The 13,455-nt window shown below is 53.4% G+C and overlaps 1 long non-coding RNA gene across 2 annotated transcripts; it reads left to right on the forward strand.

Moving 5' to 3' along the window:
* The first annotated feature begins 9,083 nt into the window (after nt 1-9,083).
* LOC143641805 (uncharacterized) lies at nt 9,084-12,966 on the forward strand. Of its 2 annotated transcripts, XR_013155499.1 has the most exons (5): nt 9,084-9,132; nt 9,227-9,305; nt 10,246-10,409; nt 11,681-11,881; nt 12,695-12,966. It is a non-coding gene; the product is annotated as an uncharacterized LOC143641805 (long non-coding RNA). The 2 variants fall into 2 exon arrangements; XR_013155498.1 differs by lacking the exon at nt 12,695-12,966 and having other exon boundaries at nt 11,681-12,474.
* The last annotated feature ends 489 nt before the right edge of the window (nt 12,967-13,455 follow it).

Raw genomic sequence — 13,455 nt, forward strand, 5'->3', positions numbered from 1 at the left:
AACCAAATTTAGTTAACATTGTAAGCCATTCTTTTCTGTTCAAGAAAAATCCTAGAAGCAATGGACATTGTACTTAAACATTTTTATAGAAAACAATACCCTTCTCTGGCTAATCCCCTGGGAAAAAATGTGTGGGTTAGTCACTTCAAAGACTTTTTATAAAATTTTTGTCTCTTTAACCACTTTAAGTCACATGAGCTAAAATGTATTTGGATCCATATTTTTAATTTTATGAGCACTCTTTAATGCCAATTTTTGGTACCAGGTGCATGATATGTAGACACAAGCACACATGTAGACACAACTTAGAATACACAAGTGTGCACACATGTACCTGAAATTAGCAGAAAACAAAGATTTTATAGTTTTGTGGGGTTTTTTGGCTAGGTATGACTTCCACAGGTAGGATACAAAAAAGCTATATGGGTTTATTATACAGACTGTCAGATTCAGTGCTTTCGAGACTAAAATAGAGCTGTGAAGTTGAACCCTGGGAATAAAGTCTTGACAGTCATGGTGGATGCCAAGGTTCAGCTGGCTTCCTGAGGCCGATTCACTGGCCCATTACCACTCTTTATTTTCCTGCTTGGGACCCTTCCTCTAGTGAAAGTTAACCCTTGAACAACTGGCTTCTGAGTAGACACAGCGTAAAGAAAAACAGAGGGCAATAAACTTCAGTTACACAAAACAAGGCTAATTGGTTCAGGAGAAAAGGTGAATTTACCATAAAAAATAAACTTGGGCTCAGAAAAATATGACGACTACAGAAAGGGCACACACACAGAACAGCTGTATGAGACCAGAGGGCACCTTCAGGTCAGATCAGGGTCAGCCCAGGTATTTAAAGAACGTGGGAGTCTGTGAAGTCCCAAGAAAAAGAAAACTTGCCCATTTGGGCATCTCTCCATTTTCCTTCCCTGGGCGGTATGGAGAGAGAGGAGGAGATCATTTAGGGAGGAACTTGCTGAAAGACAGAACCCTAGAGGACAAGAAAGGAGAAAACAGGCTTGAATGTCCCCTAGCAGCTTGGACTTCAGGTGACACCTTGTTTTTCTTCTTCTGTTCCCCCCACTTCATTGTCCCAAGGCACACAGAAGAGGAGGTCACACAAAACGCCCCCTGGCCGTGTCCCTGAGGGAAGCTTAGGAACTAAGAGGCCGAAGGCGCACCCATGTAAACCTCGGCCCAGTTAGAGGTGCCATCCCAGGGGTGAATTGCCATTTCGCTATACAAAGTCACCGGGAACTGCAGGTGAGGGCTCATTTGGACCCCAGCACACGCCGTGAAGCCGCAATAGTTTCACACTCACACACACACTCAGGACTTCTAAACACTGTCTTCCACTGGGTTCCCCATACTGATAGCTCCCTCGTGGGAGCCCCTGATACTGATGGCTCCCCAGCAGGTGGCACGGAGGTGACCAAGCTCCCCTTCCGTCCTACGGACAGGCCTGACTGAGGCCTCAGGTCCCAGGACTTATCTGTATCCTGACCACTGTGGGTGCTGGTCCAACTCTCCAGGGAGTCCCCCAGGCGAAGGAGACCCCAAAGCTATCGGGTGCCGTCATCTCATTTGATTTGAGGGGCACTGCACACTCCGGCATAAGCAGCCAGCAACACCAGTGGCGCAAGGGGCCAGGGTGATTGTCACTTCCGGTCAGGGAACCAAAACATTGCAGGAAACAGACGGCAGAGAAACACCAGCAGCGCTGGGAGAGGAGAATCCAGACTCTGTTTCCCTCCAGCAGGCCCGGAGGAGAGCAGACTCCAGCTCTGAGCCCTGACCAGGCTCTCACAACATTTATAGGTCATTTGGCGTCATCTTGGACCCGTCCTGTCACTGGGGCTTTTGTCTTTTTAAAAAGTTCCCAGTCTGTGTGGCTGAAGGCCTTGTGGGGCCCCCAACATAGAGCACTCCCAGAGACAGCAGAAGGGCCCTTCCACAGGCTCCTTAGACCTGGAGGCCTGGCCCAGGGCTGTTTGCATATCAAGAGGGAGAAGGCAGACTCCAGGGGCAGTCATTTAGGCCCCTGGAGGAAGGCTGGGCGGAGGAGAGCTGACCCTTGCAGGCCCTGGTTTCTTAGGGTGTCTGCAGTTTCCTCTCACAGCCAGGTCTGGTTTCGCCGTCACTTCACCTGTGACCTGTCTCAGAGCTGGGGTGGCACAGGGGGCACAGATTGTGTGAAAGGGGAGAGACCTTCGCCCGGGAGGGTGCCTGAGCTCTCCTGGGATCAGTGAGGTGCAGGGACACTGGGTGCTGCACACAGACGTGTCTCTGCTCAGACTTCAGAGCCTGTAATGCAGCGGGAAGACTCCAGGCAGCTCTGGACCCCGACCTTCCAGGGGGTGAAGTAAAGATCTCCACTGAGCTGGGTGTGGTGCCGCAGGTCTGTCATCCCAGTGACTCTGAAGGCTGAGGCAGGAGGGTCACAAATTCGAGGCCATCCCCAGAACTTAGCAAGACTCAGTCCCATGGAAACGGGAAAGGGTCTGGGAGTCCGCCCGACAGCAGTCTCCGGTGCATGGCTCTTGGCTTAGAGGTGGTTGATCCCAGAGATGGTGACAGACCTCCGGGGTGGGAAGCAGGCCAGATGGGGGTCTGTGAAACTGGGCTTGGCAGGCAAGCAGAGGCATTTCCCACTTAAATTCCTTTGCTACCTTGTGTTTGTCAACAGATTTTCAAGATAAGTATTTCTCTTTTAAAACCTTTGCATTCATACAAATGTGCTCAAAATAGAAACATGACTCAAAAACCAAGAATATTCCAAAATATTCTAACACAATTATTCACAGACAACACGAGCCACCCCCCAAGCCCCTCAAATGTGCTCAGTACCAGTGGGAACGGATGTCCTGTGGATCCTTCCAGATCTGTGTTCCTTTGCACATATGCCAGTGTGCCACAGCCGTGTGTGTGTGTGTGTGTGTGTGTGTCTCATGACTCCACAGCTGCTTGTCACTGGGCAGCACGACGACACCCATACCATGAACAAGCACAAGTTATCAACTCTGCCGCTAGACGTGTGGTGGTGGCTGGTACCTTGTCCCCTACCCCTGTCACCAGCACTTTGCATTCCACACTTCCTATGCTGTGCTGCTGGTTCTTGGGCTACAGTCTCAGAAACGGAAGCCCAGGTCAGAGTTCTGCCCGTCTTTGCATCATTCATGCATATTTCTGGACCACCCTCCCCAGACGTGACAACCTGTACCCCACCTTCTCAGCAGCACTGAGCAAGGTGATCCTAAACCCTGGGGCAAGATAGGAGGCCAGGCCGAGGGCAGACTCCTGTTTTGGCTTGTTCCCCTCTAAGGGGGAGACTCAGACACTTCCACTGTTACTCATCTTTCTTCTTTGGAAATCTGCTTCTCCACTGTCTCATTTTCTCTTGTAGTGTTGACAATCTCAGGCCTGGCAGCCCCAGCTAGGCCCCTGACTCCTGGGCATACACATGTCCATGCACAGCGGTGCTTGCTGGACCTGAGAATCATGGTGGGGGTCCTCAGGCTGCCCCCTCCCAGAGTCCCCTTGGCTGTCATGAGAGAACGCACCCCGATGTGAGCAACACTCATGCTTGAAGAGGACCTTTCTATGGCTCTGCCGAGGGTCCCAGCCCGTGAGCACGCCCTCTGTAGAAGTCAGATGCTTAACAAAAATTCAGTGTCTTTCCATCCTGCTTCCTCCCAGCAGGCCTGGGTGTGGTGTGGTGTGAGCCGTGGTGTGAGGTCTGGTCATGTGAGGTACAGGGGCCAAATCCTGGGAGCAAGGGATATTGCATGGTGAACTCCAGTAAAGCTCAGCAACCCCCAGGGGCACAGGGAGACCTGAATGTTCCTGGTGAAGGTTTGTAGTGTGAATTAGGAACAGTCTCCAGGGACATCTCTGACGTCTCAGGAAATGTTCTGGGTTAGAAAATGGATCCTTCAACCCACCCCTTCAACTCCTGCAATGGAAACTGCCCAGTGGAGAATGCTCCTGCCCACTCTTCCTCTACGGGGGGGGGGGGGGTCGAGGGCACAAGGGTCGAGGTCAGTAAGTGGACTTGGTGGCCATCGTTCCTTGCCACATCTGTCCTGGGAGGGCTGAGGCTTCTTGCTCACTTGTCATCACAGGGTGGCCACAGGACATGCCTGAGATAGGGCCACAGCAGCACCTGGCGTCACAGTGCCTGCCCCAGAGTTGGGGCTCATCTTCACCCTAGACCAGTGGCCACTTCAATCCACAGGAGATGGAGGGAACCAGGAGGGTCCCTTGGGTCTGCCCCTCCACTGGCCTGGCAGCCCAGGACCAGATGGATCCTCAGCTGTGCCTACTAGAACTTTGAAGAAGAACTAACGCCAGTCCTCAAATTATTCCACGAAACAGAAAGGGAGGGAACACTCCCGATTTCATCCTATTGTGGGAACTATAAAGTGCAGGGTCCACCTTCAGAATACAGTATTTAGGCGTAAACACAAAGGGATGCAAGAAAAGGAGGAGAAGTAGAGTGGAAAGTCACAAGCAGTCACCCTGGAGGGCAGGAGAGCCCAGCCCTGGAGGGCAGGAGGGGAGGGGGAAGGACGGCCGCCAACAAAGATAGACCCAGCAGTCAGGAAGACGCACGTCCCATGGCACTGACCCATGGGGAACCAGGGAGGGACCGGGCACTCAGGGAATGAAATCGATTGTTCCTGCTGTGGGTGTGCCTGCTCCCCAGACGCCCAGTCTCGCAAGATTGGCAGTAAAAAGCCTTGATTTGTGACCCTTGTGTCTCTCAGTCCATCCTTTGGGTTTGGGCAGGTGAGTGTGTCTAACATTATGAGGCCAATATCCTCCTGATACCCAAACCAGGCGAGGCACCTCAAGGAAAGATATCCCCAGGAAGGCATTTCAGACCATATTCAGAAACACACTAAGAAGATCATACTCTTTGATCAAGTTGGTTTCATCCCAGGGATGCAAGGTTGTTTCAACATGCATCAGTAAAGATCATTCACCACATAAATAGAATTGAGGAAAATCAAATGATCATTTCCATCGGTTCAGAAGAAGCCTTCAACAACATCCAGCACCCACTCATGTTAAAAATGCTGAGAAACTGGGGATAGAAGAAACTTAGGTCAACATTATAATGGTCTGTACGTCAAAGCCAAAGCCAACATATACTGAACAGAGAAAACTGAAAGCATTTCCTCTAGGATCAGGAGCAAGGCAAGGATGCCCACTCTCACCACTTCCATTCAACAAAGTTCTGTAAACTCTAACCACAGCAATCAGGCAAGAGAGGGCGATAAAAGTGAAATAATAGAAAAAGAAGTCAAATCATCTCTGATGACATGATCCTGTATCTAGAAGACCCAAAAATATCTCACTGGAAGTCTTTCAGAGCTGATAGATGAGTCCAGCAGTGTAGCAAGATACAAGGTCAACACCCCTGAATCAATACATTTTCTATACTCCCAGAGTAATTCTGCTGAGAACGAAATCAGGAAAATCATCCCATTCATTATAACCCCCCAAAGCAACCACAATAGCAAAGTAATAAATCTAACCAAGGAGGTGAAGTAGTCTATCCTTAAAATAAGAGAACCCTGAAAAAGAAATTGAAAAAGTTGGAAAGACCTCCCCTCCCGTGCAGGATGAGTGTCAGTGTGCCATACTACCAAAACCAACACGCAGTTCCCATCAAAGCGCCCACGACCGTCTGCACAGAACTTGATAAACAGTCCTAAAGTTGACAAGGAAGACTGAAAAGACCCAGAACAGCGGAGCCATCCTGAGGTGGGTGGCGAGGCAGGAGGCGTCTCAACACCCGATCTCAGACTGTGACCGAGAGCACAGTGACAGAACCAGCATGGCCCGACACCAAAACAGACGTGAGTCAGTGGAATGGAGTAGAAGACAGAGCACACTCACACTGGTCCAGCCCTTGACATTCAACAAAGGGCCAAAAACATACGCTGGAGAAAAGACACCCTTTTAACAAACAGTGCTGGGAAAGCTGGGCATCCACATGCAGGAAAATGAGGGGATCCCAACTTCTCACCTGCAAAAAGCCAACTCAAAGTGGACCAAAGACTTAGGATCAGACCAGAAATACTGAGAGTGCTAAAAGAAAGTGATGGGCCCAGGAACCAACTTATTAATAAGACCCCTGAAGCTCAAGGAAAAAACCCCCAAGAATCAATAAGTAGGACAGCATCAAATAAAAACCTCCTGCACAGCCAAGGGACCAAGAGCACAAGAAAGCCCAGAATAGAGAAGCTCTTTGCTCACTGCCCTTCCAGACTACATGGGTGGCTCAAAAAGCAACACACAAAACCAACAATCCAACCAATAAATGGGCAAGAGGACTAAACAGAGCTTCTCACATACAAGAAGACGTACAAATGGGCAAGAGACATGCAAATAAATAAATAAATAAATAAATGGAAAGTTCAGCATCCCTAGCAATTAGGAAAATGCAAATCAAAAACTACACTGAGATTTTTATCTCACTCTAGCCAGAATGGCAGTCATAAAGAATACAAATGACAATAAATGATGATGGAGAAATGGGGAAGAAGGTACCCACCTACATTGTTGGTGGCACCAAGCTATTCCACACCTCAGTACTTACCCAAAAGAACTAAAATCGGCATACTATAGAGATAACAGCCACTATAATGTCTGTATCAGAACAATCCACAATAACAGATTATGGAGCAAGCCCAGGTATCCATAGACAAACGTATAGAAACACAAATGGATAAAGAAATGGGATATATGTACACACAGTGGAGCTTTCCTCAGCCATCAAATAGAAATCACAGCATTTGCTGATAAATGGATGGAACTGGAGAAGAGCATGCTACCTGAAATGAGTCAGGCTGAGAAAGTCAAAGGTCAGACATTTTCTCTCATTGTATGGAAGCTAGAGAGAGAGGGAGAGAGAGAGAGAGAGACACAGAGAGAGAGACAGAGAGAGAGAGAGAGAGAGAGAAGTTGAAAAGGGGGATCTCATGAAAACAGAAGGGAGACTGATAAGAGTAGATCTCAAGGGGACTGGGGGAGGGAGGGGAGGACCTGGAGTGCCGGGGAACCAACGGTCCCACATTCAGCCTGGTTGACTGTGCCCCAGTGGACCCGTTGTGTGCACCGTTACAACGTACTGTTTTAAACATAATGATACAGAGGGAGATCAGTAGAGAAGGCTCAGGGGAGGGCAGGGGAGGAAAAGGGCGGATTGGGAGGGAGACTGACGGGACTAGGTTGTGTGCGTGCACACTGCTTTGCCTCCTGTGAGCAGCGTTCAAGGGCTGCAGTCTGCCTGGAAGAATCGGAACGGAAAGCTGCTAGCACTTCACGCTCATCCCCCGCGTTCACGTAGATGGAGGGGCAGCCCAGGTGTGCACCTGCAGGTGAAGGATAAGAAACACCTGGGAGCCCGGATGGACGTCATCAGCATCAAGACGCCCTGGATCCGACCCCAGTGCAGCAGGGACGCCCAGCAGGCGTCACCTCAGTGAGGATGAGTGCTCAGGGAGTCTCAGGAGTCCTTCAGGCTGATCCAGGAGCTGAGGCTGGCTCCTGGCCTGGCGGGGACACTGCGACCTGCAGCCTGGGCTTCAGAGAGGCAGGGAGAGTAGGCTCTGGAGATCTAGCGGTGGGGCCTGCTCTTGCAGCACTGCAGCCCGTAAAACCATGCAGTGCGGGTACCAGGCACAGGAGGTGCTCTCACGCCAACAAGGAACCGGAGCAGAAGGAGACAAAACCCCAAAGGCTGTGGGGTCCCTGTTTGTGCCACAGGGACTGCCTCCTCAGGGCCCGCCTGGTTTTGTTCTGCTTCGGCTTGTTTTGTCCAGCGTCCAGCAGGGGGCAGCCCCGGCCTGCACACGTGCCCTGGCCTGAGCTGCAGGTCTGAGGAGGCTCCTCCTGGGGGCTGCTGTGGGCACAGGCTCTCTGCCAGGTCCCTGAGGGTCTCGGCCCGCGTCCTGCTCTAGTGAGCACCATTGCCCGGGATGCTACATGGAGCACTTTCTTGCACAGAGGACAACACGGCTCCCGGGCCGCCTCAGTGAGTTACAGGGGAAATCCACAGGAAGTCTGCTGAAGTTATGGTCGCCTCTCCTCTTTGGCCGACGAACGTAGAGTATTCACACGGAGATATTTCTTCCAAATTATTCTGAAATAACAGTAAAAGTGTAGAAACCTCAAGGCAGGTGGGCTACTCCTTCTCTGGAGCCAGTGAAATGTCCCAGTGCTAATCTAATAAGCCTTCGTCCTACCCAGAAGTTAGGGCAGGGAAGTCACGCTCGCCCCGCCTGCCCGGCCATTGGGCAGGGTCCTGGCCTCCACCCAGGATGTGATGACCAACACAGAGGACTCTCAGAGACACGGAGGCTGCCAGCTGCCGGCCAGAGGCCCCCCCACTGTTGCCTTGGGAGCTGTTGGGTCTGGTCTCTTGGGACGGAGTCCCATCACTCGTAGGTCCGTGGAGCTTTCCAGTAGATCCCTGAAAAGCAGCACACCCTGCTATGAGAAAGGCCCCTCTGCAGCTCACAGCAGGCCCCAGAGGCTTCGCCCAGCACCCCCCCCCCGCCTTCCCTCAGGGACTGAGCCACCCCCTGCACCTCCCTCCAGAGTGGGTGCTTCCTCTACTTGCCGCGTTCCCACCACGAGTGGTGAATTCTCCTACCTGCTGAAACTGGCTGTGATCCTGGTGTGTGGTTAGGGCCTGAGCCGTCTGGGAGAAGCTCCTGTTGATGCAGCAGGTAACGTGACTAGACGGTGAGAGCTGTGACCTGTCCTCCATCCCGGCTTGAGCCGGGTGGTGCTGAAGGCAGGTGGACTGGCTGGAGGTGGTGGCCCCGGGCTGTGCCCTGGAAGGGTGCGTCTCCCTTGTGCCCTTCCCCTGGGCCCCTCTGCTTCATGGCTTCCATGTCCTGAGCTGCTTTCCGCCATGATGTTCCACCTCACCTCCAGCCCAGAGCAGTGGAGTCGCCCATCCGTGGACTGAAACTCTGAAACCATGAGCCAAAATGAACTGTTCCTTTAATACTTGCTCTTGTCAGGTCCTTGGGTCGCAGTGACAAAGAGCTGACTAACACCTCTCGGGACTTTGAGCACGGCTTTCCCAGGACAGTGGCACAGTGAAGGTCCCTGGAGTGGACTCAGGTCAGCTCACGCTCCTAAGTACCCGGGGGATCTGGAGAGCCTGGTGTGAAGGAAGCGTGGCTTAGCTCAGACCGCGGCACTGTGTCCCGTGAAGGAGTGCCACCATCAGGACCCAGGTCCCTGCTGGGTGGAGGAGCCAGTCACTCTTCACGGTCTCTTTCCTCTTAGCCAAGGTAAGTGACAGGACTCTGGGGGACTTTGGTCACCCTACATGCAGCCCATGCCTCCTGAAGTCCCGGCAGTGGCTCTCAGTACCTACTGTTCCACAGCTCAGGGACGTGCATCACTGGAGCCCTGGGCTTGAGTGGCTGCCCAACCACGTGGAGGGGGACAGAGGAGGAGGCCAAAGGACACTCCGTGGAGGGTGTGCAAGCGGGTGGGAGACAGGACAGGGAGCACAGGGATCCTGTTGGGATGGGAAGGTTTGGGTACAGCTCAGGCTGGGGGGAGAACTAGGGGAGCCCACGCACAAGTGGTGACATGAGAACTGGAAATGAGTGGGGGCTTCTCAGGGTGAGAGGGGTGGGGTTGTGCCAGGCAGAGGAGGAGCAAAGCTGATGCACAGTGTGGGCCCAGGAGTCTCCTGTGGCCACTGGAGCTACCGTGGGGAAGGGCAGCTCAGATAAGGCGGTGGGCAGCTGTAGCCACATGGCGACCACTGGTGCTGTGTCCCCTGGACACCCCCGTCTAGCTATTCCAGGTTGTCTCACAGAGAGCCTTTGAGTTACAAGGACACGCGCCCCTGTCAGTGTTATGGAAATTCTTGGGGATTAACGGCTGCCCTCAGAGCCAGGGGACGGTGCATCAGCCTTACTGATTGCCAGAGGGAGTTTGCGTGAGATGAAGTCAAGAGTCTCCGTCTAGAGTCCTTAGATGTGAGGTGTCCCCCAAACTCACGTGTGAGACGATGGAAGGTTAGGCTTGGGTTCTGAGAGACTTAACCCAGTCGGTGAAAGGATCCCTGATGGGATTAGCTGAGTGGTGACTGCAGGCTGCAGGAGGTGGGTCACTGGGGGTGACCCTTGGGAATACATATTTGGGAGCTGAACCTAGTCTCTCTCTGCTTCCTGATCATGTCCTGAGCCACTTCCCTCCGCGATACTCTTCTGCCAGGATGTCCTGCCTCACCCTGAGCCCAGGAATGGAGCCAGCTGTCTGAACACCTGAACCATGAGCCCCAGGTCAACTTTTCCTTCTGGTAGCTCTTCTTGTCAGGACTTTGGGTCGTAGCAGTGAGGAGCTGACTAAGACCTCTCCAAATCTGCTACAAGCTTCAGGTAAGAACTTGCTGGAGTCATGACACGGCAACCTGCTTCTTCAGCTGTGCATGGAAATTCTCAGGGGAGAATATGGTGTACTCCTGGCTTAAGTCCCTAAAAACATCCTGCATTGGTGGCAAAAGTTCCAGGTTTCCGTGTGCCTGCTGAGGGGTGAATGGCTGAGACATCTTGCTCTTGGTTCTTACTGCAGATGGGTCTCAACCGTGTCCCACGAGTTAGATTTAGCCTGAATAAGGAGTAGCTTAGAAGGCCTCAGAAGCCATTGCTGCTCCAGGGCTAATGATCTACAAATAAACAGGTGCCTAAGGAGACGCACTTAGGCGCTTTTCAACTCTACCCACTTGGGCTTTGTGGCACGTAGGGAAGGCAGGGCCATGTGTCTCTCTTGTGCCTGATTTAAGTGCTTGCTGGATATGACAGAAGGATGCCCACCTGTTTGTTCTTCTGTGAGACGAGTTGGTGACCTTACGACTGTGTTAGTCAGCTTTAAGTTGCTGTGACAGAAATACCTGACAAGAACAGCCTAGAGGGAAAGTTATTTTGGGCTCTTGGTCTCAGCGGTCTCAGTCCATGGACAGCCAGCTCCAGTCCCTGGGGCTCGAGGTGAACATCATGGTGGAAGAGGGTGGTGGAGGCAAGCAGCTTAGGTCATGGCAGAGAGGAAGCAGAGAGAGACTGTGGAGCCAGAGCCAAGGTAGGGTCCCCAAGGATACCCCGCCCCCTGCTCGGTGATGGCTTCCCCGGCCATGCCGCACCTCCTGCAGTCACTGCCCACGAGCCACTTGAATGGCTGATCCCCCAGATGGATCATCTGCTGCTGCGGTCCAGCCCTTGCAGTCTAGTCGTTGCCCCTTGGAGCGGCCCTGATCTTTTCAGGGGGCGCCTCATATCCAGACCCTGACCTTGGCTCGTCCTCTCACTTGGAGTCTGTAAGCTAGCTCTCTTCGGGCGCACCAGTCTGACTGACTGAAACCCCAGACATCTCTGTCGCTCACAGCTCTGAGGGGTCCTCAGAACCAGAGCCTCTGGCGCCTGCAGCCTTTGCCCCAGACCTGGGGGCTCGTGGGCCTGCCCTCACTCTGCGGCCCTCAGGCTCCCGAGCAGGGCTGCTCCCAGGGGCGGCCCTCTGCCCCGCTACCCTCCACAGGCTGACTCTCCACTTCCCTCAGTGCGGGGCCACCCCGCCCCAGGGCCTGCCGACAGCTTTGCACCCTGTGCTGATCTCGCAGGAAAGCCATGCGGCTCCAACACAGTTGCCTCCTCCACAGCAGGTGACAGGCGCTGGGAAGCGCAGGCCCCAGGGCCTGCCTGTCACTCAGGTCTTCAGGAGCCAGAGTGACCCTGGAGGTGTGGTGTGATGTCTGAAGCAACAGAAGGCCCCACCCGGGCCCTCCTCAACTTGGTGAAAATGTCACAAAGCCGTCACTGTGACATTCCTCTCTCGGTCGGCTGGGCCCTCTGACTCCCGTGTAAGTAAAGAAATCTGCAAACGCATGCAGCGCTATTGTCCCCGAGTTACTCTGTTGGCTCTGGAAGCAGCTGCACCTAAGTTAGCCATCGGCCTCAGGCAGGGAGGGACACGGGTTGGTCCCCAAGCGCAGAATCCCACAGAGCCCAGACGGAGCCTTAGGAATGGGTCAGACAGGCCTCCAGCTTCTCAGTGCTGAGGTGAGGGGCAGAACCATCCAAAGTCCCAGGGCTTCCGGAACGACACTTTTGCCCTCTGGAATTTACACATGGGCACTGACAGTTGGGCAGCCCAGCAAGCTGCCCCGGGGTTGTCGTCAAATGGTCTCCGTTTCTGATTGTCCAGCTTTCTACCCAAGGCTGCCTCCCATCATGGCTGGACCATCTTCCTGGTAAGGAGACTGGGTGGGAAATGCCAGAACTTGTTTGCTCTGCAGAGTGTCCTGTGAGGTGGGACAGAGTCTGCAAAGTGCTCAAGGCGTCAGTCCTGCTCCTTAGGCAAGAGTCCTCACCCTCACAGCAGAGTCCAGCGCTGTCTCTCAGACAGGTGACACAGCGCCCTGACTCAGCCTGAGCCATGGAAGAATCCTGTTAAATGGTCTCCTTGTGAGCAACACTGCCTTTAAAAGTTGAAGTCTTAGTATATGGAAATGTCTTTCAAATGTTCACATCAAAAGATGATTTCATCTTTATAATCAATAATTTAAGAAATTGCCAGTGAAATCTCTCTCTCTCTCTCTCTCTCTCTCTCTCTCTCTCTCTCTCTCTCTCACACACACACACACACGCACACACACACACACATTGTCTTTTAGCTCATTGCCCTGGGGGCTGTTTGAAGACCCCATCTGAGGACCAGTGATGGGCCGTGCTGAGTCTGGCCTTGCAGGACAGAGGACTTCAGTTAAACTCAACCTGGCCACTGACCAGCTCTGAACACTCAGGTGGGCTGCTAAACCTCTCTGAGCCCCAGGCTGCTTTTCAGCAGAGAGGGGTCCCTCCTCCTTTGGGTGGTGGTGAGGGTCACAGGAAGCATGGGTGGGTGCGGGGCCCATGACAGACACCCACTGAGAGCACTGCTGGCTGAGCGCTGGTGGAGCAGGATTCGGAGCCTCAGTTCTGAGAGGAGCTCCGTGATCTCTAGGACTGACTGTGGCTTGGGCAATAGCTGCTTCTGGGCTGTCAGCGTGGAGTCCTTGGGCTTAGGGAGAGCCCCCAGAGGCCATGCCGCTCTCTCTGACCTGCAGGGGTGCCCCTCAAGCTCACCCAGGCTCTGCCATGCCCGAGGTCCTCCACCGAGGCTGGTCTGGCGATGCCCGTAACCCAGATGAGGCTCTGGTGGCATCCCCAGGTGCGTTTGTGCCCGAGCAGGCAGAAGCATCGACCACCTTTCACTGCTGGTGAAAAGCTGAGTGTAGAAGAGGCAGGGCCATGTGGTCTTGCCCGTGAGTCGCCGATGGTGCCCAGAGCTTCCGGAGGCCGCTTTCCCTTCCTCCCAGCCTGCTCCTCCCCCAGCCCAGCCCAGGTCCACAGACATCTGGCAGCAGAGCTTCCCTGTGGTGTGGGTCAGAGGCAG

Source organism: Callospermophilus lateralis, chromosome 6, assembly GCF_048772815.1.
Source record: "Callospermophilus lateralis isolate mCalLat2 chromosome 6, mCalLat2.hap1, whole genome shotgun sequence".
Taxonomy (NCBI): domain Eukaryota; kingdom Metazoa; phylum Chordata; class Mammalia; order Rodentia; family Sciuridae; genus Callospermophilus; species Callospermophilus lateralis.